General features: G+C 42.5%; 1 protein-coding gene across 1 annotated transcript in view; it reads left to right on the top strand.

Moving 5' to 3' along the window:
* TAFA2 (TAFA chemokine like family member 2) overlaps positions 1-23,883 on the top strand; it is a 395,936-nt gene that overhangs the window by 195,207 nt on the left and 176,846 nt on the right. The window lies entirely within an intron of this gene.

Raw genomic sequence — 23,883 nt, 5'->3', positions numbered from 1 at the left:
AACTTTGACAAGTCGCATGACTGGATTATACAGTAGATCCAGCCTTTTTGTTTTTCAATTTGTAAATTTTTTACAACTCCCTGAAATAGAAGGACATGTTAGCATTGCAAAGGTTGTGAGGCATCAGAGCTGTACAGTGAAATCACTAGAACCAGTGGGTGCAAAGTCAGCAAAGGGACTCTGAGCAGAAATTATATTGGGCTTCAATTATTACTATTGCAGTTGCAAGTAACATGTGCATTATAGCTCACTGAATTGTAAGATAAAAATGATCTTGATTCCATATCATAACAGCAGGTAAAAAAAGTATTGAACCTGTCACCAATTTTCTGGGTAAATATATTTCTAAAGGTGTTATTGACATGAAATGTTTACCACACATTGGTAACAACACATGCAATCCCTACATACAAAAACCAAAACAAATACGTTCAGGAATTAAGTTATGTGTAATAAAATGGAATGACACAGGAAAACATTATTGAACATGGTTACTGAATTTTATTTAATACTTTGTACAGAATCCTTTGTTGGTAATGACAGCTTCAAGAAGTCTCCTGTATGGAGAAACTAGTCGCTTGCATTGCTCAGGTGTGATTTTGGCCCGCTCTTCCACACAAATCTTAAAGGTTCCGTGGGCCTCTTCTATGAACTCTGATATTTCGTTCTTTCCATAGATTTTTTATTGGATTCAAGTCAGGTGATTGGCTGGGCCATTCTAGCAGCTTTATTTTCTTTATTTGAAACCAATTGAGCGTTTCCTGGCTTTGTGTTTTGGATCATTGCCTTGCTGAAATGTCCACCCTCATTTCATCTTCATCATCTCGGTAGATGGCAGCAGATTTTTATCAAGAATGTCTTGGTACATTTTTCTATTAATCCTTCCTTCAATGACATGAAATTTGCCAGTAACATATGCTGAAAAGCAGTCCCACCTCCAAACTTCACTGTTGGTATGGTATTTTGGGGGTGATGTGCTGTGCCATTTAACCTCCAAACATAGTGTGTATTATGGCCTCCAAAGAGTTCAATTTTGGTCTCATCTGACCAGACTATATTCTCCCAGTATTTTACAGGCTTGTCTAAATGTTGTGCAGCAAACTTTAAACAAGCTTTAACCACTTCAATACAGGGCACTTAAACACCTTCCTGCCCAGACCAATTTTGAGCTTTCAGCGCTGTCGCACTTTGAATGACAATTGCGCGGTCATGCTACACTGTACCCAAATGAAATTTTTATCATTTTTTTCCCACAAATAGAGCTTTCTTTTGGTGGTATTTGATCACCTCTGCGGTTTTAATTTTTTGTGATACAAATAAAAAAATACCGAAAATTTTGAAAAAAAAAATGTTTTTTTTTTGTTTCAGTTTCAAAACTTTGTAAATAAGTACGTTTTCTCCTTCACGGATGGGCACTGATGGGGCTACACTGATGGGCACTGATAAGGCGGCACTGATGGGCACCAATGAAGTGGCACTGATGAGGTGGCATTGATGGACACTGATAGGCGGCACTGATAGGCGGCACTGATAGGCGACACTGATAGGCGACACGGATGGGCGACACGGATGGACACTGATAGGTGGCACAAATTGGCACTGATAGCTGGCACGTATTGGCATGGATGGGCGGCACAGATGGGCATGGGTAGGCGGCACAGATGGGCATGGGTAGGCGCACAGATGGGCATTGGTAGGCGGCACCGATGGGCATGGGTGGGCACTGATAGGCGGCACAGGTGGGCACTGATAGGCGGCACAGGTGGGCACTCATTAGCGGCACAGGTGGGCACTCATTAGCGGCACAGGTGGGCACTCATTAGCAACACAGGTGTTATACTGTACTAATGGATGCCAATCAGTGCCAAACAATAATGCATGCCAATCAGTGATGCCCATTGTGGGCACTGATTGCCATCCATTATGGGCACTGATTGGCATCCATTGTGCCTGACTGGCATCCCTGGTGGTCTAGGGAGGATTACCTCTGCTGGGCATCCCTGGTGGTCTGGTGGCGTCCCTGGTGGTCCAGTGTGGGCATCCTCGGGGGGGCTGTGCTGATAATCGATCAGCACAGACCCCCCCTGTCAGAGGAGCAGCCGATCGGCTCTCCTCTACTCGCGTCTGACAGACGCGAGTGAGGAAAAGCCGATCACCGGCTCTTCCCATTTACACTGTGATCAGCCGTGATTGGAAACGGCTGATCACGTGGTAAAGAGTCTCCGTCGGAGACTCTTTACCGAGATCGTAGTTGCCGGGTGTCAGACTGACACCCCGCAACAACGATCGCCGCGATGCGCGCCCCCGGGGGCGCGCAGCGGCTCATAATCCTGATCACGTCATATGACGTCCGGTTAGGATTATGAAACCACTTTGCCGCCGTCTATTTGTAATAGGGCGGGCGGCAAGTGGTTAAAATGCTTTTTCTTCAGCAATGGAATCTTCTTTTTTTTTTTCACATCAAAAGCTTTTATTGTAAAATAAAGACAAGTGTCTTACAAAACACAAGGCAAGAGTACAATGGCATGGTTCACAACAATTCTACTAATAGATATATGTGATACATAACTGGAATCATTCCTTACCACAGATCTCTCTGTCTACACGTATTCAGTTCGCTGTAGTTGTCTTACATTGACATTTAGAGCATGTTGAGCCAACCGGAACCACAAGCTATCATCAAAGCATAACTTTTAGAAGGATCCAATCTAATTGTACCATATGGTATAATAAACTGTGTAGTCGGAGAAGGTCCGACCACTTCTTTGATCAGAAAGGATAGTATAAATAGAAGGAGAGTAGTGTGAGAAAGGGATAGAAGAACAGAAGGAAAAAAGGATGAAAGAGTAATAGGGAGTTAAAAGGAAGCAAGGGTAATCTGCTGAGCATAAATGAAGATAACAAAGGACTGCTTAGTGAACCTGAAGCAGCTCGGTATATTGCCTGGAGTATCTGAACACGATCCAGGGAGTCCAGATAGCATGAAATAAATCTACATTCTCGTGAGCCTGTGCTACTGTTTCTTCCATTATGTACAGATCCGTCACTCTTTTTAGCCAGTCTGATACTGTGGGGACTCTGGGAGAGCGCCAGTGCAGCGGCACCAACGCCTTCGCTGCATTTAAAAGATGCTTGAGAAGAGAATTTTTATATCTCTTTCTTGGTGTATCGGTAATGTGTAGGAGGCAACAAGCTGCATCTAGCGTGATGGAGGTGTCCGTGATTTGCTTAATTGTGGATCGCACTGCGTCCCAAAACGGTGTTATTTTAGGGCAACTCCACCAAATGTGTGTTAGTGTCCCCACCTCGCTTAGGCACCTCCAGCAGTGTTCTGGCACCTGCGGAAACCACCTGTGAAGCCTGTCTGGTGTATGATACCACCTGATCAGTAGTTTGTAACCCAACTCTTGCGTGTTGGTGTTAACCGAGCATCGGTGCGCCAGTGCACAAGCGCTCCCCCATTGTGAGTCCGTAATCTGTCTACCGAGCTCTCGAGACCACTTACTCCTAGAGTCGTCCCCAGGGAGCCCGGAAAGGTTTTGTAGCCAAGAATAGGCCATCGGGGTGGTTTTAACCTGTTTCTCGCCAGACGCACACACCTCCTCAAAGTCTGTTAATGGTCTTGTAAAGGCCCCCTTATGTCGAGAAGAGGTGACAAAACTCCTGAGTTGGAAATATGTCCAAAGAGGAAGGTCGGGTATTCCCCAGTCTCTTTTGATAACAGATAGGTCTTTGAGTCTGCCCCCAGTGAAGCAATTTTTAGCCACTCTTGGTGAGTCTGACTGCCGATCGGTGAAGATAGCATTACCCATTCCCGGCAGGAATTCAGGGTTGTCCCTTAGCGGAGTCAGTGGGCTATTCTGGGTCGTCACTGCTGTGTGTTTCATAGTTATGTGAAGTAATGAGAGTGTGGTCTCGGTAAGGGGATTTAAGCTGAACCCCTCCCTCAGCTTGGTCAAGGGGATCCAGGGGGTGAAGTGCAACCTGCGTCCGAGTAACCTTTCTTCCAAACGTATCCAGTCTTTGTCGTCTCTGTGGCAATGCCAGTCAACTATTCTGGTCAGGTGTGCCGCTATCTGGTAGTTCTTGAAGTTTGGCAGGCCCATCCCTCCCTTATCTTTAGGTGTCGACAACAGCGTAAATTTGATCCTAGCCCTCTTTTTGTTCCACAAGAAATTCAACGCCAGCGAGTTTAATTTATTGAAAAAGCTTCTCGGGATCCTAACTGGTAGTGCCCGAAATAGGTATATTAGTCTAGGTAAGACAGACATCTTCAGGATTGCTGCGCGCCCAAACCAAGAAAACCATCCCGCCCCCCATTTGCGTAGGTCATCTTCTATCTGTCTTAACAAGGGGGGAAAGTTGAGATCATATATTGTAGCTACGTTCGGGGCAACCCAAACACCCAGGTATTTTAACGCCTTTTCCTCCCAGCGAAACGGCCAACTCCCCTTGATCCTGTCAAATTCTTCGGTGGTGAGGCCTATGTTCAGGGCTTCCGATTTAGTATAGTTGATTTTTAAATTGGATATGTACCCAAAGATCTTAAAAGCGTTGAGCAGGTTAGGGAATGTCGTGTGTGGGTCAACTAGGTAGAACATCAGGTCATCGGCGTAAGCTGCCACCTTGAACTCTCTGTCTTGCACCCTGAATCCTCTGATCGATTCCTCTCCCTTCACCATTCTAATGAATGGCTCTAGAGATAAAATAAACAAAAGTGGGGATAGAGGGCAGCCCTGCCTGGTCCCGTTCGAGATCTTCACCGGGTCGGAGAGGGAGCCATTAATCCTAACTCTAGCTGATGGACTCTGGTAAATTGCCGAGATCCAAGACAGCAATCTCGGTCCCATCCCCACCCTACTGCATGTGGCCAGCATGTAGTCCCACGCTACCCGATCGAAGGCCTTCTCCGCGTCCGTGGACAGGAGAAGGCCTCCGATCTTCCTTGCTTTAGCAGTCTGAGCCAGCAGGTGTGTTTTAAGTATATTGTCCTTGGCCTCCCTTCCCGGCATGAATCCCACTTGTTCCGGCCCTATCAGTCCCGGCAGCAATGGACCCAATCTATTGGCCAAAATTTTTGTTAAAATTTTTAAATCTAAATTTAGCAATGATATAGGTCTGTAGTTTGAGCAAATAGAGGGATCTTTGTTGGGTTTAAGCAACACTGTTATATGTGCCGAAAGGAAATCTGGAGTAACTTGTCTAGGCGCAGACAGAGAGTTCAAGGCTTTCCTGAGCGGGCCCACTATAATGTCACGGAAGGTTTTGTAATAGATAGCCGTGTAGCCATCGGGCCCAGGGCTCTTCCCAGGTTTCAGTTCGTTAATAGCCCGCTTCACTTCATCGTCAGAGATCTGTTCATCAAGGGCACCCCAGTCATTCTCCTCAAGAGTTGGGAGTCCGCTTTTTTCTAGGAAGTCTGCAATGATCTGACGTCGGCTTCCAGTCAGGTCAGGGGGTTTGTGTTGAAGAGGTAGGTTGTACAATTCCGTGTAGTACTTATGGAAGTGGGCCGCGATGGAGTCGTTGTCAACCTCGAGGGTGCCGTCCGAAGTCCTAATCCCATTGATAACCTGACTTGAGTGGTGTTCCCGAAGGGCCCTCGCTAGTAGTCTACCAGTTTTGTTGCCCCCCTCATAATATACCTTTTTCTTAAAAAATAATAGGCGTTTGGTTTTATTGTGTAGAAGGTCATGTAATTGTTTTCTGGTTACCAGTAAGTCAGAGGCCGTCTGAGTGCACAATGTGCGTTTATGTAGGGTCTCAAGTCTGTTAATTTTGTGCATGAGTTCTCTCACCACTCTTTCCTGCTCCCGTTTACGTTTCGCTCCCAGACTAATGAGCACACCCCTGATGGAGCATTTCTGTGCTTCCCATAGCACCAAAGGATCTGTGCCTGGTAAGTCATTGAGTAAGAGGTATGTTTTTAATGCTTCTTCAATTAGAGGCAGGGTGGTCGGGTCCGTCAATAAAGAGGAATTTAGTCTCCATGAAGCCGAATGTCGTTTGAGCAAGCTAAAGTCCATTGACACTGCTATCGGTGCATGATCTGAGATCACAAGTGAGCCTATCCTGGCCTCATTGATTGCCTGTAAATCCCTTTGTGTCACAAACAGATAATCGATACGGGAATATTTGTTGTGTGGTTTAGAGAAATGTGTAAAATCTCTGCCCTCTGGGTGCAGTAGGCGCCAAGAGTCAATTAGCTGCATAGATTGCAATAGCTTTTTGATCTGCCTCAGTATCTGAAATGTGACACAAGATTTCCCCGTGGAGGTATCTGTCAACGGATCTAGAGGAATGTTAAAGTCCCCGCCCAATATTATACACCCTTCTGCAAACCCCTGCAACTCTCTAATAAGACGTTTACAAAATTGCAAGTGGTTCCTGTTGGGGAAGTAAGTATTGGCCAAAGTTAAAGGTCTGCCCCTGTAGGAACCCTTCAAGAACAGGTAGCGACCGCCCGGGTCAGAAAGGGTCTCAGAGACCTCGAACGGTGTGTCCTTGCCCAGGAGTATGGAGACTCCCTTTGTTTTGGACTCATCGTTAGTCGCATGAAATGATTTCGTAAAATATCTGTCGGTCAGTCTATGCGTCTGGCGAGTAACAAAATGCGTCTCCTGAAGGAAGACACATTGCGGCCTACCTTTCCGTAGCTCCCTGAGGACTGTGGATCTCTTTTCTGGAATGTTCAGCCCCTGCACATTATGCGATAGCACGAAGGGTGCAGCACCCAGCTCTTTGTATACCATGGTATGAGTACTTCGAAAAGAGAAGAGAAACAAAATATGACAAGCAGTAAGTGATTAGAATAGGTTCTGCAGAACCATTAACCTCCAAATCAATTCAAACCAGTATGCAAGCTTCTCAGGTGTCTATGACAGAGGAGGTGGGTAAAGGAAGGGGGACGAGGATAGGGGGACAGGAAGAAAGAAAAGATAGAGGTAAAGAAAAAGAGAGAATGAAGAAAAAACTCTAGAAAAGAGGAAATGAGATCAGGAAGCAACGGAAAGAAAAAGCTGCTTCCAAGAGATAAGTATTTAGAGATAAAACCTCAGTAAACCAAACACAGCCTACCGGGTTGTAAAGTAGCCCTTCCCAAGATCAGGTAAACTACCCGGTCTGGAAAAGCTTGGTGGGGCCGTGGGGTGATCCGTCAAGCGGCTCGCTTTGTTTGCGGATCCGACCCAGGCGTATGTTGAACAGTGACACCGTGTAGTCCCTATCAAAACGAAATAGAGAAAGCTATCACGGTGTAAATAAGAAACTTAAACAAATGTAAGTAATTTAACAAGTAACATAGAGAGATGGGATAGAGAGTCAGCAAAAAAAAAAGGAAAAAATCAATGAAATGTGAAAAGTCTCAAATATAAAATAGGGAAAGCTAGTGCGCTCAACCTAAGATAACTTACAGAGAGGAAGTAATGTATCTAGGAAGCAGCCAGCATAAAAAAGTGTTCTCTGCACCAAAATTAGATAAATGAAAATGAAAATGCGGCGCTACCAAAAAAGTGCTAAATAAAAATGAGTGTATGGTAATCTCAAAATAAATGTGGATCAAAATGTTATTCACTAAATATAAATACAATGGAAAATAAATATATCAAAAATTCAAACAAATATGCGTGTATGCAAATATATGCAAAATTAGTGAATAAAAAATTGTGGAGAAATATTCAAACCCCTAAACAATCCACATAGACAATCCCAATCCAAACAAACATAATAAAATAACCATATGAAGAATAAAAAATAGTGAATATCGTGAAAAAATGAATATTTAGACATATGATGCAAACACGTGATAGTCCATAAATTTAAAGTGCATTAATGACTAATGCCATTGTAAAATTAATAAATAGAGTTCATGCAAAAGATGTGAAGAGGCGATTCCCACAAGTGATAGATCACTGCAAACTTCAGTGCTTAATGGGTGCACCACCTATTTCCCCCAGCCTCTCACCTCCAATATCTGGTATACAGGCACTGTGTACAAGGGGTAACTGCTGGCTTCTATTTCGTTCCCACTGCTTCACCGCTGATTAACTTTTCACTGTGAGGATAAATGTTACATGCCCTCCCAATAGCTCCAGGATATCCAGGCCATAAAGAGTGGAAAAACACAGAGGGCTCTCATGTGTAGTAACTTGGCTATTTTATTGAAAACAACAGTAAAATCCACACTTACATTTAAAATATCAGCAGAGTGTGCAGCAGACGCGGACTTCCGGTTTCGGCCGTAAACCGGAAGTGATGGGTCCGACACCGAATTCCTTCCCTGACGCGTTGCGTTACAGAACGTAACTTTTTCAAAGGGTGATAGCTATCACCCTTTGAAAAAGTTACGTTCTGTAACGCAACGCGTCAGGGAAGGAATTCGGTGTCGGACCCATCACTTCCGGTTTACGGCCGAAACCGGAAGTCCGCGTCTGCTGCACACTCTGCTGATATTTTAAATGTAAGTGTGGATTTTACTGTTGTTTTCAATAAAATAGCCAAGTTACTACACATGAGAGCCCTCTGTGTTTTTCCACTCTTTATGGCCTGGATATCCTGGAGCTATTGGGAGGGCATGTAACATTTATCCTCACAGTGAAAAGTTAATCAGCGGTGAAGCAGTGGGAACGAAATAGAAGCCAGCAGTTACCCCTTGTACACAGTGCCTGTATACCAGATATTGGAGGTGAGAGGCTGGGGGAAATAGGTGGTGCACCCATTAAGCACTGAAGTTTGCAGTGATCTATCACTTGTGGGAATCGCCTCTTCACATCTTTTGCATGAACTCTATTTATTAATTTTACAATGGCATTAGTCATTAATGCACTTTAAATTTATGGACTATCACGTGTTTGCATCATATGTCTAAATATTCATTTTTTCACGATATTCACTATTTTTTATTCTTCATATGGTTATTTTATTATGTTTGTTTGGATTGGGATTGTCTATGTGGATTGTTTAGGGGTTTGAATATTTCTCCACAATTTTTTATTCACTAATTTTGCATATATTTGCATACACGCATATTTGTTTGAATTTTTGATATATTTATTTTCCATTGTATTTATATTTAGTGAATAACATTTTGATCCACATTTATTTTGAGATTACCATACACTCATTTTTATTTAGCACTTTTTTGGTAGCGCCGCATTTTCATTTTCATTTATCTAAATGTGAAAAGTCTGTCTTCTTCAGCTCTGTAAAACGAATCTTAAAGGACAAGAGTACAAACCCCCCTGTGTAGTTGCCTCCAGGCCATCCGCCATCTGTGTCTGTGGTGACGAGCTGCAGCTAGTATTTAGGCCAAGTGGGAAGAGTGGTAGCCAAGTCTCGGTAGCTCCAAAGTATACCGGGGCCTAACGCTTGTAATGTACCATGAGAAAGCAGAGCAACATTCCCCGGCGTGGGCCAGTCTCAGTACCTCTGCAGGTGGTGCATAGTCTCGCTCCAATAGTGCAGCAAGAGGGATGTAGCCAGACTAATCCTGTATTTGGTGGGATATAAAATCCGGGGTCAATCTGCAAAGGATCTAGCAAAGAACACAAAAGCTCCATAATCACTATTCCCGACTACCCGCGGAGGCCGTGTCCCAGCCCGCCCCGTAGCATAATAGTTCACATGTACAAAAGATGAACAAGGCTCCCACAGGGCGAGGTGCCCAGGTGTAAGCAACGTCCTACATCCATTTGCAATAGTGCGAACCACACATTTAGCCCTGTAGTAGGAAAAGCAGGTCTGGGGTAGCATAGCGTCCCTCCATCATTGCAGGTGAATAGTCAGTTCCCGCCACTGTCCCCTCCAGATAGGCCATAACTTCCCTCTATGTAAGCTAGCAGTCACACTATCAGCACACAATATGGCCTGGGAACATCACACAGAGTGGTGGGGCATCAGTAGATTAGTCCCGGTCACCCCCCCTGTTCCTGGAGGGAGTAGGTCTGGGATTAGGGGTATCCATGATGGAATGACTCCCCCTGTTGCTTCTCATGCGTTTTGGCAGTTGTTTCTCCGGAGTCGAGCAGGCTGAACCATGAGTTTCCCGGGGGTTCACCGGTAGGGCAAATTCTTGATACCACTCCGGTAAGGCTGGTGGCTCCAGACGCAGGGCATTGCAAAACTCTGGTAGGTCACTTGGAGTACGCAAAGACAACTGTTTACCCCCATGTGATACCACAAGCGCAAAGGGGAAGCGCCAGGTGTACCTGATTTCATGTTCTCTGAGAATATCCAGCAACGGGCGTAGAGCTCTCCGGTTGCGCAATGTAATTTGAGACAGGTCCTGAAAAAACATAATGGCTGCTCCATTAAAGACAATGCGGTCATTTCCCCTTGCTCTTCTCATGATGTCCTCTTTTAGAGGGAAGTTCTGGAGACAGCAAATAATGTCCCTAGGGGGTGCAGAATCCGGGCCTCTTGCTCTGAGCGCTCTGTGGGCGCGTACAAATTCTATGGCCGTATCTTCCTGTCGATCAAGGAGGCTGTTAAAGAGTCTTTGCAGTGCAGGGATAATCTGATCAGGTTCCACGGATTCGGGGATCCCCCTCACCCTGATGTTATTCCTCCTCCCCCTATTGTCCAAATCCTCTAAATGGCGGTTCATTTCTATGAAATGTGCGGAGTGGGCCTCTGCCACTGACTCCAATGTGTGTATGTCTCTGTCCCTCCTTCTCCCTGCGGCCTCCACCGCTGTGAGTTTTTCAGTCAGAACAAGCAGATTAGTCTTTAGATCTGTTATTGCTGCTGAGAACGTGGACTTTATGTCCGCCGCAAATCCTGACATGTGGTCATAGGTGAGGGGTTTAGAGGAGTGAGAGAGACCCTTACCCGTGTCCTCCGAGGCAGATTGGGAGTCCTCGCTGAAATCTTCCTCCTCGCCATGCGGCCGCGCCATCTTGTCAGGTCCGTTCGCCCGCTGTACAGACTGGGATTTAAAGATCTTGTTAATATTCCGGGCCGCTCCGCCGCTCGGATTCCTCCGGGCACTGGCGTGGGGTGTTAGCTGACTTTTCTTGCCCATGTTTCGCGGTGTAAGAAGGACAGATAAGGCTGTTTGCTGACTCTCTTCCCGGAGCTCTGTTAATGCGCCGCCATCCTCTCCGCCGGCCAAGCCACGCCCCAGCAATGGAATCTTCTGTGGTGAGCGTGCATACAGACCATGGTGGTTGGGTGCATTACTTATTGTTCTTTTTAAAACAATTGTACCTGCTAATTCCAGGTTTTTCTGAAGCTATTGCTAGGCTTGTCAGGCTTCACAAGTTTATTGCACGAAAGTGGTCCTTGTACAACTCTTCTACTAATTCTTTTCAGTCCTCTGTCAGAAATCATACAAGGAGTACCTCGTCATGGCTGGTTTATGGTGAAATTATGTTCTTTCCACTTTTGGATTATGGCCTCAACAGTGCCATCTGGAACATTTAAAAGTTTACAAATCCTCCTGTAACCAATGCAATCAGTATGTTTTGCAATAATAGGGTTGTGAAGGTCTTGAGAGAACTCTTTGCTTTTACCCATAATCAGATGTTTCTTGAGTGACACCTTGGTAATTAGACATCTCTTTTATAGGACATCAGTTGAGACTGGACCAGCTGATTTTAATTTGCACTGACAAGGGGCAGGAATGCTTTCTAATTACTCATAGATTTCATGCCTTTTTTCACCTCCCTTTGTTCATGTGTTCAATACTTTTTCCTGTGTCTTTCCATTTTATAACATATAACTTAATTTTTTTTGGTTTCTTTGTTATGTATGGATTGCATGGGTTGTTCCCAGATAGCAAAGATAACTTGTCACTTGTGGCAGTGTTGAATTATAAGTCAGTAAACGTCCTGCACTTTTTCACTGGCAAGTTGCACACTTGCAGAGCACTTGAAGCACAAATTCTAGTTGACACTTTTCCAATTTGTAGCAAATTTGCATGGCAAGTCACTAGCAAGACCAAAGTTGTAACAGTGAGTCTACAGCAAGAGCTTTGCAAGCCTACACTATGAAAATTCAGCCACAGTGACCCCTGTGGTGGGATGACTGTTGCACAACATAACTGAACTAGAACTTGCAGCAGACTTGCAGAATGTTTGCAATATAAGTTGATCTGGAATCATGCAATGCAGATTTACTGCATTCTTGCAATAAACTTGTGAAGCCTGACAAGCCTAGCAATAGCTTAGCAAGTCATTTTCAAACTTGCAGCACAATTGCTTGCTATCTGGTTTACCAACATGTGGTGACGTGTCCAAAACTTATTTAACCAGCTGTATACTATATTTATATTACATGTAATAATAATATTTTCATATTATATTATAATTGTGAATTACACATTCTCAAGAGAAAAGTACTATGAAATAAAAATGGAGGTAAAATAACTCACCCATCTTAGTGAATTGACCCCAATATGTCACAAAATAGGTAATTGGCCGAATGATCATACAGGGGAGTAACTGCACCTTGCAGTTTACTAAACAGGTGCAAGTTAGAAGTAATAATGCAAAACAGGTTCAAGATGAAAAAGAGCATGCACATAATGCTAATTAATAACCAAACATATTATAAAAGCCAACATGGACTCTTAAGGAGCAAGGTCTCTGTGACTCAATCGGGGTAGCATGTGGCTGCATGACAGTCTATAGAAACAGAGAGCCCAGCTGAGAATCACTACTTCAGTAAAACAGTTCAGAACACAAATGGCTAAATACAATTATTTTCATAAACAGCATCCCACTCAGATAGGTCTATGGTAACTCTGGTAACAAATAAAAACATCTGGAGGGATCCAAGGCCCAAGAACAAAGAGCCACCCCACTGGAACTGGGGTATACTGGTAGCAATCTGCAAGGGCCTCCCCACAGTAGCTGTAACTTCCAGAGAAGCTATTAGGTACTTGCATAGACCGGGTGTTGCATTTCTGGAAGGGGACTTCTTCACCCTGTAAAAAAGTCCTCTCCCAGGAAGCAACTTATAAGGGTGGAGCCTGCTTGAGCGACATTATCGTGCTTGTTGGGGTAATCGCTACACAGTGGAAGTGTCAGTATTAGCGGTGAAGTGTTGGAGTTGAATACGAATGGTGTAGAGGTGTATGATAACATCTTGCTATTGTGTGCAATCAGACCTGATTTAACCTCCTGTAATTAAAAGTTCAATGCAGATGTGAGCAGATTGTGATCATGGCACAGTGTGGAAGTGTTTTGGGCACTGAAGAGTCACAACAAAGTACTGGAATAACAAGATTTTATTTCATCACTTTTTTCTTTTGGACCCATGGACCTTTTAATCACTGACACACAGTTTTAGATGATATATTGTCATTTGAGATAATATATATGTATATGTTTTGATACGTATGTATTTGTTTGAAGTGATTTTACATGCATTTATATGTTATATGGATTGAATTTGGAGCAGGCTGCACTTATCATATATGCATTTTTGTTTTTGATTGTGTGTGTTTCACAGTTGTGCTGGCTTGCTGATAATTTAACACATTGCTACACAGTGACCGTTTTTCACCCCTGTTACATTATTGGTCAGTGTCAATACATTTGTCACATTAGCAGTTGGGGCAAATGCCTGCATAACATTGGTGGTTAGTGTAAATTCTGACATTACTTTAAAGGTCATTATAAAGTTCACAATTATATTGGAGATAAGTATAAATTCCCCCATTTTAGTGGTAGTTAGTATAAACCTATGCTGCGTTGATATCAGTGTAAATTCCCTTGTTACTTTGGAAGTCGTTATTTATTCCCTGCTTCATTGGTGGTTGACAGATATGAGTGAATCTGCTTAGGTTTCATACATAAGGGGAAGGGGGAGGTTTGAATCCTACCTGAAACCCAAAATTAGCAGTGGACCCGATTGATGACTATGGGGGACTCATTTTTTAACCAGGCTATGGTAATTTTCATTTTCAAGGCTAATAGATAACATGTTGTCAAAAAAGGGCACAGGTTGCTGGGCACTGCCACAGGGAACATTTCACAAAGTTAAACAACGTTTTTTAAAAATACAATACCGTGGAGAGAGGGTCCTTTAAATGTGACTTTGATAGTGACATGGTAAAAATCATGCCTACCAGGCTAATACTATAACACTACTCACATACATGTAAAGATCTACATTTTTTTTCTAGAAAATTACTTAGAACCCCCAAACATTATACTCTCTCTCTCTTGCTCTCTCTCTCTCTCTCCCTCTCTCTCTCTCTCTCCCTCTCTCTCCCTCTCTCTCCCTCTCTCTCCCTCTCTCTCCTCTCTCTCTCTCTCTCTCTCTCTCTCTCTCTCTCTCTCTCTCTCTATATATATATATATATATATATATATATATATATATACTGTATATATTTAGCAGAGGTCTTATAGTAAAAATATGGATAAAATTATGGGTTTTGCAATCTTTTATGTCACACAGAAATTACGCAGCATTTTCTTCAAATGCAATTTCTGGGGAAAAAATACACTTTTACCACTTACCTACAGGGCACAGGCTGCACTGATGGGCACTGATGAGGTGCTACTTATGGGCACTGATTAGGAGGGGCTAATAATCTGTGCTTATGGGCACTGATAGGTGGCCCTGATATATGGCAATGATGAGCACCGATAGGCAGCACTGATGGGTGGCACTGGTGGGCAATGATAGGTGGCACTGACATCACTAATATTGGCACTGGTGGGCACTGATAGGTGGCATGGATAAACGGCACTGATGGACACTGATGGGTGGCACTAATGGGCATTGATGGGCATTGATGGATGGTACTGATGGGCTTTACTGATGGCCATTGATGGGCTTAACTGATAGGCATTGAAGGGCAGCAGTGACTGGCATCACTAATGGGCACTGATTGTTGGCACTGGTAGGTGGCACTGGTGGGCAATGATAGGTGGCACTGATGTCATTAATATTGGCACTGATAGACGGAATGGATAGGTGGCACTGATGGACACTGATGGGTGGCACTAATGGGCACTGATGGTCATTGATAGGTGGCACTGATGGGCTTTACTGATGGGCATTGATTGGCTTTACTGATGGGCATTGATGGGCAGCAGTGACTGGCATCACTAATGGGCACTGATTGCTGGCTCTGGTGGGCACTGATTGTTTGCACTGATGGGCACTGGTGGGCACTGATTGCTGGCCCTGAGAAGAAGGGTACCCCCCAGAGAGTACAAGGGACTTTTAAGGCAACTGTAGAAAACTATATATATAATTAAAGTAAAACATGTATTTGTATTGTTAAAAAGTTAGTTCATACATAACCATATAGCATAAAGATAAAAACAATGAACACAATTGGATCAGATGATAATGTTGTTCTCCTGATATGGTGACCGACTCATTTCAGGAGCTGTTAAGAATCCTTTCTTCGGCGGCATTTCATGAAAAGATTTAACAAAATATAACAATCGATCCAACAAGGTCTGCACTTAAACTGCTAACAGGCAAGATAGATTAAAGGAGAGTGCAATAATATACAAGCACAGGTATCGCTAAGAATCCAGGGTGGCATGGACCTGGAGCCTTCCTTATCACTCCCATAGGCAGTTTAAGTACAGACCTTGTTGGTTCGATTGTTATATTTTGTTAAATCTCCTCTTGGAATGCCCCTGATGAAAGGATTCCCAACAGATCCTGAAACGCGTTGGTCACCATATCAGGGGAACAACATTATCCTCTGATCCAATTTTGTTAATCGTTTTTATCTTTATGCTATATGGTGTTGTATGCACCATCTTTTTATCAATACAAACGCATTTTCTAATTTAATTATATATCTAGTTTTCTACTGTTGTTTTAAAAGTCCCTTGTACTTATTGGGGGTACCCTCCTTCTTGGTTTCAATAATTTGGATGTTGGCAACAACTAGGTCATTCTGGGTGAACTTTCTATAATATTTTATGATTGCTGGCACTGGTGGGCACTGATTGCTGGCACTTCTGGCTCTCTAATGTAATCAGGGCACTGATGATCAGTGCCCTGATTATATCTCTTACTGTCCCCTGCGAGGAGATTCTGCTGATCGGCTCTCCTCGCCACACGCTCTGTCAGTGTGAGACGGGGCACCAAATACCAGCACTTCCTTGTTTACATGTGACTGGCTGTGATTGGACACAGCTGATCACATGATTAAAGAGGCTCTTTACAAAGATCAGGGTCGTGCCATGTCCTAGCAACACGGCGCATCCATGATCGCCGTGCTGCGCACCCCCCGCGGATGCTCAGGAGAGGCCATTGGGGTGCGCCGTCCTATGACGTCCACCTAGAACGAGAGCCATAACCGTCCCTTCATCATTTGAAGATGGACGGGCGGCAAGTGGTTAATAAATTTTATTGCACACAATCACAATATCATATCCATTTTTTGGTAAAATGTAAAAGATGATGTTATGCCAAGTAAATAGATACCGAACATGTCACGCTTTAAAATTGCATATGCCTGTGAAATGGCCCAAGCCTATGGTACCTAAAATTCTCCATAGGTCGACACTTTACATTTTTTTACAGGCTACCAGCTTAAAGTTACAGAGGAGGTCTGGCGCTAGAATGATTGCTCTTGCTCTGATGTTTGTGGCGATACTTCACATGTGTGGTGCAACCACTGTTTACATATGCGTGCGGGACTTATGTATGCATTTGCAATTGCACATAAGCATGGGGGGACAAGAGCACTTTACATTTTTTATTTTTATTAATTATTTTATCTAAAAAAATCATCATTTTTTTGTGCATTAACTTTATTGATATCACAAGGGATGAACCATATCCCTTGTGATAGCATGGGCTGTGACAGGTCCTCTTTATAGAGAAATCTGGGGTCTATTAGACCTCAAATCTCTCCTCTTCTCTCAAATGCAGCCAGATACAGATCGATCTGATCGGCTGCTTTCCTGGCCACTAATCCCCAGGTAAACAAAGAGCCGAGACCAGAAGTGACTGAATCCTCGTTGCTCCCAGTTTCTGGGGTCACAGAGAGGGAGGAACAATGTCAGTTCCTCTCTCTCTGTGCTGTACACCCGTTGCCGCTGGTTGCATCGGTCCCAGGCTTCTTGAGCGTGCAGGAGAGCCCAGGAAGGGTGGCGGCAACTGAGGGGGGACCCCATTTCACCTTCTCCTGTTCAGCCATTCAAAGCAGCTCTGCCTAAAACAGAATCACTGAATGAAAATGCTACAGGCATCATCTCGGTATAACCACTGCAAGCCAAGGATGTCATATGACATCCTACTCCTGGCAAGTGGTGAAATTACATGATTGGGAAATGCCTTAAGGCTGTATGTAGTGTTATGAAACAGTATGATTTTCACTGACAGTATCAGCATATATACTGGATGTGTATTTGGCTTAAATACAGCAGCAGAACCTCAATCTGATTAATTTCAGCTTAACAAAAAGGATTTTTAGGTAGTTTTGGCTGGGTGCACCTGGTTTTGTTTTCACAGAACCACACTACATTGTCTTCACTAATTATTGCCTAATTATTAGATTATAATTTATTACCTATTTATTATATTAAAATATAGACTTATCTGATGACAGTTAAACTGTGTTTTATGCTGTAAGGTAGGTACTTCAATTTATGAGAAGGATACTGTACCTCTATAAAGACGTGTGAGTACTACTTGACAATTAGTCGATTTTTATTGGCATACTACATTTTATTCACTGTAATTATCGGAATGCAGAAAGAACAAGATATATGTAATATTATAAAAAGCTACAATGTTGTGCTGTAGTCAGAAACATTGTTAGCATTGAGAAGTGAAAGTCAATGTAAGTTTATGTCAATATCTTGTGTCAGAGCCAGAGGTTTACTCGGCAAGAGGTCGTAATTAATAACACAGGGTCATGTTTCGCTGAAGGTTTTAGCGGGCAGCAAAATTCTGTGCTATAGTTCTCCAGTTCCAGTCTCCTCATGTTGTAAAGTGCTGCACAAACTATTGCCACTATATAAATCCTATATAGTAATAATAATTATTATTATCCCCATTCATAATCATCCTGTTTGTTGGCAGGATAGATGTTTGGCTATTACTAGAAAAGTGGTCAACTACACATGAATGGTTTAGTAGATTCATCTGCTGGCACCTGCTATATTGTGCATTAAACTTTATGCAGTTAAAAAAAACTGTTGGGCTTAATTCATGGGACGTATCAATGCATACCTAGTGTAAGGGCTTTGTATACATGTTTCGCAATGGGTTTGATTTGCTAAAACTGGAGCATGTTAAACTGGGTGCATCTCAGAAAAGAAACCAGGTTTTATTGTCAAAGCTTAACCTCCCTTGCGGTGATCCCGAGTCTGGCTCGGGCTGGGATTTCAGTACCACGAGCGTTAACCCCGAGCCAGACTAGGGATCGCATCGCTGGATACAGGAAGGATACAGGGAGATGTTACTTACCTTGTCTCCTGGATCCAGCGATGTCCTCCATGCTGTGTGTGCGAGCCGTCCTACGCTCGATTCACACAGTGCCCGAGTCCCGCCGAGCTCCGTTCCCCGTGACGTTACGACGCACGGGAGCGGAGATCGGCGCCAAATTCAAAAAAGTAAAAACACACAATACACACGTAGATCTGAGGGAGACATGTAAGGAAAATAAAAAACAGCATTTTAGCTTGTACATGATTGGATGATGGAAATAAGCAGAGCTTCCCCTCATTTCAGATCTTCCCCTCAGATCTACAGCGACTGCACTTCCAACTGCATTAGCAGTGCACTTGTAGTGCAAAGTGGGTTTGCCTTTAGTGAATCAACCCCAGCGTCTCTTCAAGCTCCTCATGTATCTTATTAGCTCTTTGTTAAAAAAAACTACACAAGATTCAATAAGTCTGATCAGTCTAACTTCCTCTGAATGGTTCCATCTATGGTTTCAGTGAGAGACAGCCTCCATAATAGGAGATAACTACTGCTGTGCTGAATTTAGAAAAAGTGGGTGCTCCGGGAATGCTTTGCTTTAAATTAGTATTTTTAAAACTACATTTTATAGGGACACCATTAAAATATATATATAGGGCACAGTGTCATGGTCAGTAGATGTGCGGCAGCATTCATTTTTCCAGAAAGTAATGGGATGCAAAGAGAACTCTTAACTAAGCACATTATTAAAATGGTGAATAGGCACAACTATCCACTTACCCCAGAACACTGCAATGTGTACTCTACACTGCAACTGTGTTTTATGAGTCAGTCATAAAATACTGGCCACAGTACAGAGGAACAGAAGTAGTGGGCACATTAGTAGAGCACACTTCAGTTTTTTACTTATGAAAGGCAAATCCATGTTGCACTGCAAGTGCACTGAAAGGCACTTTCAAGTGCAGTCACTCTAAATCTAAGGGGTAGATTTGAAATGAGTGGAAGATCTGCTGATTTTATCATCCAATCATGTGTAAGCTAAAATGCTGTTTTTTATTTCTTTGCATGTTCCCCTCGGATCAACAGCGACTCCACTTTCAAGTGCACGTGCAGTGCAAAGTGGATTTGCCTTTTCGTAAATAACCCCCATACTGTTGTTTTATTAAAATGTCCGTAAGTGTTTCTATGTATTGGGCCATACAGACTGATGTTGTAAATTTAATGCTGAAAATCAATTTTAACAATCATGCAATGATTTAGATATACATTTTTTTTGTATCAACACGGTGGTGCTGTGGATACAAAATTGATATAAATGAGCCATGTCCTAACTTAATTGGAATGATAACTTGGAAAAATCAATGGACCTTGTAGGCACCAGAATGCACATAGTTAAAGTAGATAAAGTAGATAAAGTTAAGTAAACAACTTTATTTCAGAACTTCCATGAAAATAGACATAGAATTCTAAAATAAATCACAGTATAGATAATGCCTAATAACGTAAGTCGCCCCACCAATTACACCAAAACTGTATCCTGGATGGTCGTGAAAGCATACAAAGTGTAGCAATTAACCATGTCCCAACAGGCTTGGTATAGGTTGGTGTGGCATGATGTAGTTCTACATGTTACATGCTCCAGCGCTTCTTCAGGAGTTTAGGCAAATATTCTGAATGTGTGAGAACTAGGGATGACCCGAACACCCCCCCCGCCCCCCGTTCGGTTCGCACCAGAACTTGCAAACAGGCAAAAATTTTGTGCAAACACCGTTAAAGTCTATCGGACACGAACATGAAAAATACATAAAAAGTGTTTGGAGACCCGAGTCCTGCCCCAGGGGACATGTATCAATATAAAAAAAAAGTTTTAAAAACTGACGTTTTTTCAGGAGCAGTGATTTTAATAATGCTTAAAGTGAAAAAATAAAAATGAAATATTCCTTTAAATATCATGCCTGGGGGTGTCCTTAGTCTGCCTGTAAAGTAGCACATATTTCCCATGTTTAGAACAGTACCGCAGCAAAATTACATTTCTAAAGGAAAAAGTTTAATTCAAAACTGCTCATGGCTGTAATGTATTGTTGGGTCCAGGCAATATACATAAAAAATCATTGAGAAAAACAGCATGGGTTCCCCCTAGTCCATTACCAGGCCCTTTGTATTATAGCAACATATAATAGCTTTCAAAGCAAAAAGGCTGCAGTCGTGGGGATGGCTCCCATCGAGGTGGAGTTGTTTTCTTGTTCCACCTGCGATGTGATCGAAGATGGATGGACATTACGGGACTTTTTTTGGATATTAAAAAAATGGCGTGGGGGCCCCCCAAAATCAATACCAGGCCCTTCAGGTCTGGTATAGATTTTAAGGGGAAACCCAAGCCAAAATAAAAAAGAAATGGCTTGGGGTCCCCCAAAAATCCATACCAGATCCTTATCCAAGCACGCACCCTGACAGGCTGCAGGAAAAGGGCGGATGGGAGAGCACCCCCCTGAACCGTACCAGGCCACATGCCTTCAACATGAGGAGCCCTTGTCCACATGTTGATACGGACAAGGGACTCTTCCCCGCATCTCTTGCCCAGTGGTTGTGGGGGTCTGTGGGCGGGGGGCTTATCGGAATCTGGAAGCCCCCTTTAACAAGGGGACCCCCAGATCCTGGACCCCCATGTGAATGGGTATCTTGATGCGGTGTTCCGCTTAATATCTATACCAGACCTGAAGGGCCTGGTATGGATTTTAGGGGGGCCCCATGCCTTTTTTTTTAAATTTTGGCACAGGGTTCGCCTAATATCCATACCAGACCTGAAAGGACCTGGTAATGGACTGGGGGGAGGAACCCATTCCATTTTTTTCAATGATTTTTATGTATATTGCTGGGATCCGGCAATACATTACAACAGCAAGCAGTTTTGGTTTACATTTTTTCCTTTACAAATGTAATTTTGCTGCTCTCATTCATAAAACTATGTATGGCTGCTATGCAAGCAGTCTAACATATTGTGGGGCCAATCATGGCTCTCACAGCAGAGTACGCTGTGATTGGCCAAAGCATGCAGGTCAGGTGCATGCTTTGGCCAATCAGCAGCCATCAATGCACTGCGATCTCGCAGTGCATTGATGCTCTCATCGTTCACCGTTCAGCGGGCAGGCAAATTTCCCACAGATGTCCCATAATGTTTTAAAGTTGTCAAACAGATGAACACCCGATGTTCGAGCCGAACTTACGTTTGACTCGAACATTGGGCTTATCCTTAGTGAGAACATACAATAAGTCTAACAAGGTAGAATATACAACTATTATATATGCATAAGTAACAATGTTGCTCATTAACCCACCAGCAAACAGGAGATCAGAAAAAATTATTTGCTCCTGTTGCACTGTGGTTGTGGTTCTCTGATCTTCTGGTGGGTTGATGACCAACATTGTTTAGGTTTACTTATGCATATGTAATAGTTGTACATACTATCTTTTAAGACTTATTGTTTGTTTTCACCCATTCAGAATATATGGCTAAGCTCCTGAAGAAGCGCTGGTGCGTGTAACATGTAGAGCTACATCATGCCACATCAAGTTACACCAAGCCTGATGGGACATGGTTAATTGCTACACCTTGGACACTTTCACGATCATCCAGGATACAGTTTTGGTGTAATTGGCACTTACGTTATTAGGCATTATCTATACTGTGATTTCTTTAAGACGTGTATGTCTATTTTAATAGAATTTCTGTAATAAGGCTGTTAACTGTACGTTCTGGTGCCTACAAAGTTCATGTATTTGTCCAAGTTATCATTCCATGCAATGATTTAGTTATAGACATAAGTCTCATTACAAATTTTGCCCACCTCTTCTTTTACTGCCACCATTTTTACCACACAATTAATACAGTGTATTGCAGAATAGCAAACTTGCAGGTAGGCGATAGGTGGAATTCTGAATGATAGTGGTTTGGAGTCATTTAACCCTATTCAGGCACATTCATCTTGGCATTTTCTTTCAATATCCCCAAGCCACAGCAAAAACCACTGTAATGTTTTAGCATCTCTTACTTTTTGGACCATGTGGTTTTCCTCTCTCTCTTTTATCAGGGGTATAGATTCGTTTATCTTTAAAATTTCAACCTAAGCCAGCCTTGGTAAAAGAAGGTGGGGAAGTTGGTGGTACAGCAATTATTCCAGGTTCCTGGTAGAGAAGGAGCCTCGATTTCAGCTGTGTCCTCTCATCCTATATAGCTGGTATGGCCCCTAAGAAAAAAAAAAAAACATGGTTTAATGTTGGTTGGTTACTATCAGCAACAATATGTAGTATGTAAGGTTGTTATAGCCCACAATATTCTGACTTTGTAGTTTACCAAATGGGTTTTGACTATGGGACTATGGGACTGTGGGTTTTGACCAAATGGGAAGTTGACTATAAAAAAATAAAAACAAGCTTATGCACTCACTTTGAAGTTTTTTAACGTGTCTTAAAGCTTTAGCTCTCTGGACAAAATTACACATGGGAAATTATATAATTGTTTATCTGAGGTGTATCAGACATGTTTTACGGAATTACACTATTGGAGCCTTTTTCTTGTCCGAGAAATCAGTTGAATCTACATGTCAATCTGTGATACCTGTTCTGATGCTGAGATTAGCTGTGGTATATCTATCCGTGCCTGATCTATCCATCCTTTTGGTGAGTGTGTACCCCGAAAGGGAGTGTGATACACAGACTTCGGTGTGGGGAGACCTACTGTGTGACATAGCAAGATTATCATCTGTGGTTTCTGGGACTTTTCTCACATCATCTGTCAACTGTTTTTTCACCCTGTATGTTATATACACATGAAAGCTAATCATAGACGTTGTGATAGTAGCACTGCTATAACAATTATAGACATTATTACTATTGTTATAATCCTTATTATGTTATGCGTTTGCATTTAAAGTGGCTGCTGAGGTGCTATTGGTATGCAGTGGTAGCATTTATTACTGCAACCAAATTAGTTCTTTTATGAAATCCGACACATCTATAGCTCTGAGATAGTGGAAGGAGGCCTAGTATTCACTGTAATTATATCTATAATATTGTGTAATTGGTGCACCGACCATTCTTCTGGCATTAAAACATTTAACGCTGGGAGAGAAGAATAAAAATGTTATCTATATACTCTATTATACATAATGAGAGACACCTAATATATAAGTGTTATAAATAATAATAATAATAATAATAATAATAGTATGTTAGTGTATATAGAGAGAAAAAGAAAAGCACTACAAATGGAATGGCACTGAGAAAGTTACATGATTAATTTTCTAATTTGTTTGCTATTATATTACATTTACAATGTGCGGTAGATTTTATGTTTTCAGAAATGTATTGCATTTGGTTCACATGCAGAATGATTGCTAAAATATTGAAAACTACCCTTTCTGTAAAGCATGTGAAAAGCACTTAATAATTCTTACAATACAGTAAGTGTTCATGCAATGCAGCTTTTTTTTTGTAGATAGCTCTGACATATGACTATATATATATATATAT

The sequence above is a fragment of the Lithobates pipiens genome, unplaced genomic scaffold (assembly GCF_037356315.1).
Source record: "Lithobates pipiens isolate NorthernLeopardFrog02 unplaced genomic scaffold, aLitPip1_a1.2 Scaffold_8, whole genome shotgun sequence".
Classification (NCBI taxonomy): Eukaryota; Metazoa; Chordata; class Amphibia; order Anura; family Ranidae; genus Lithobates; species Lithobates pipiens.
Note: the sequence above shows the minus strand (reverse complement) of the source record. Positions and strands in the feature narration are given on the sequence as shown.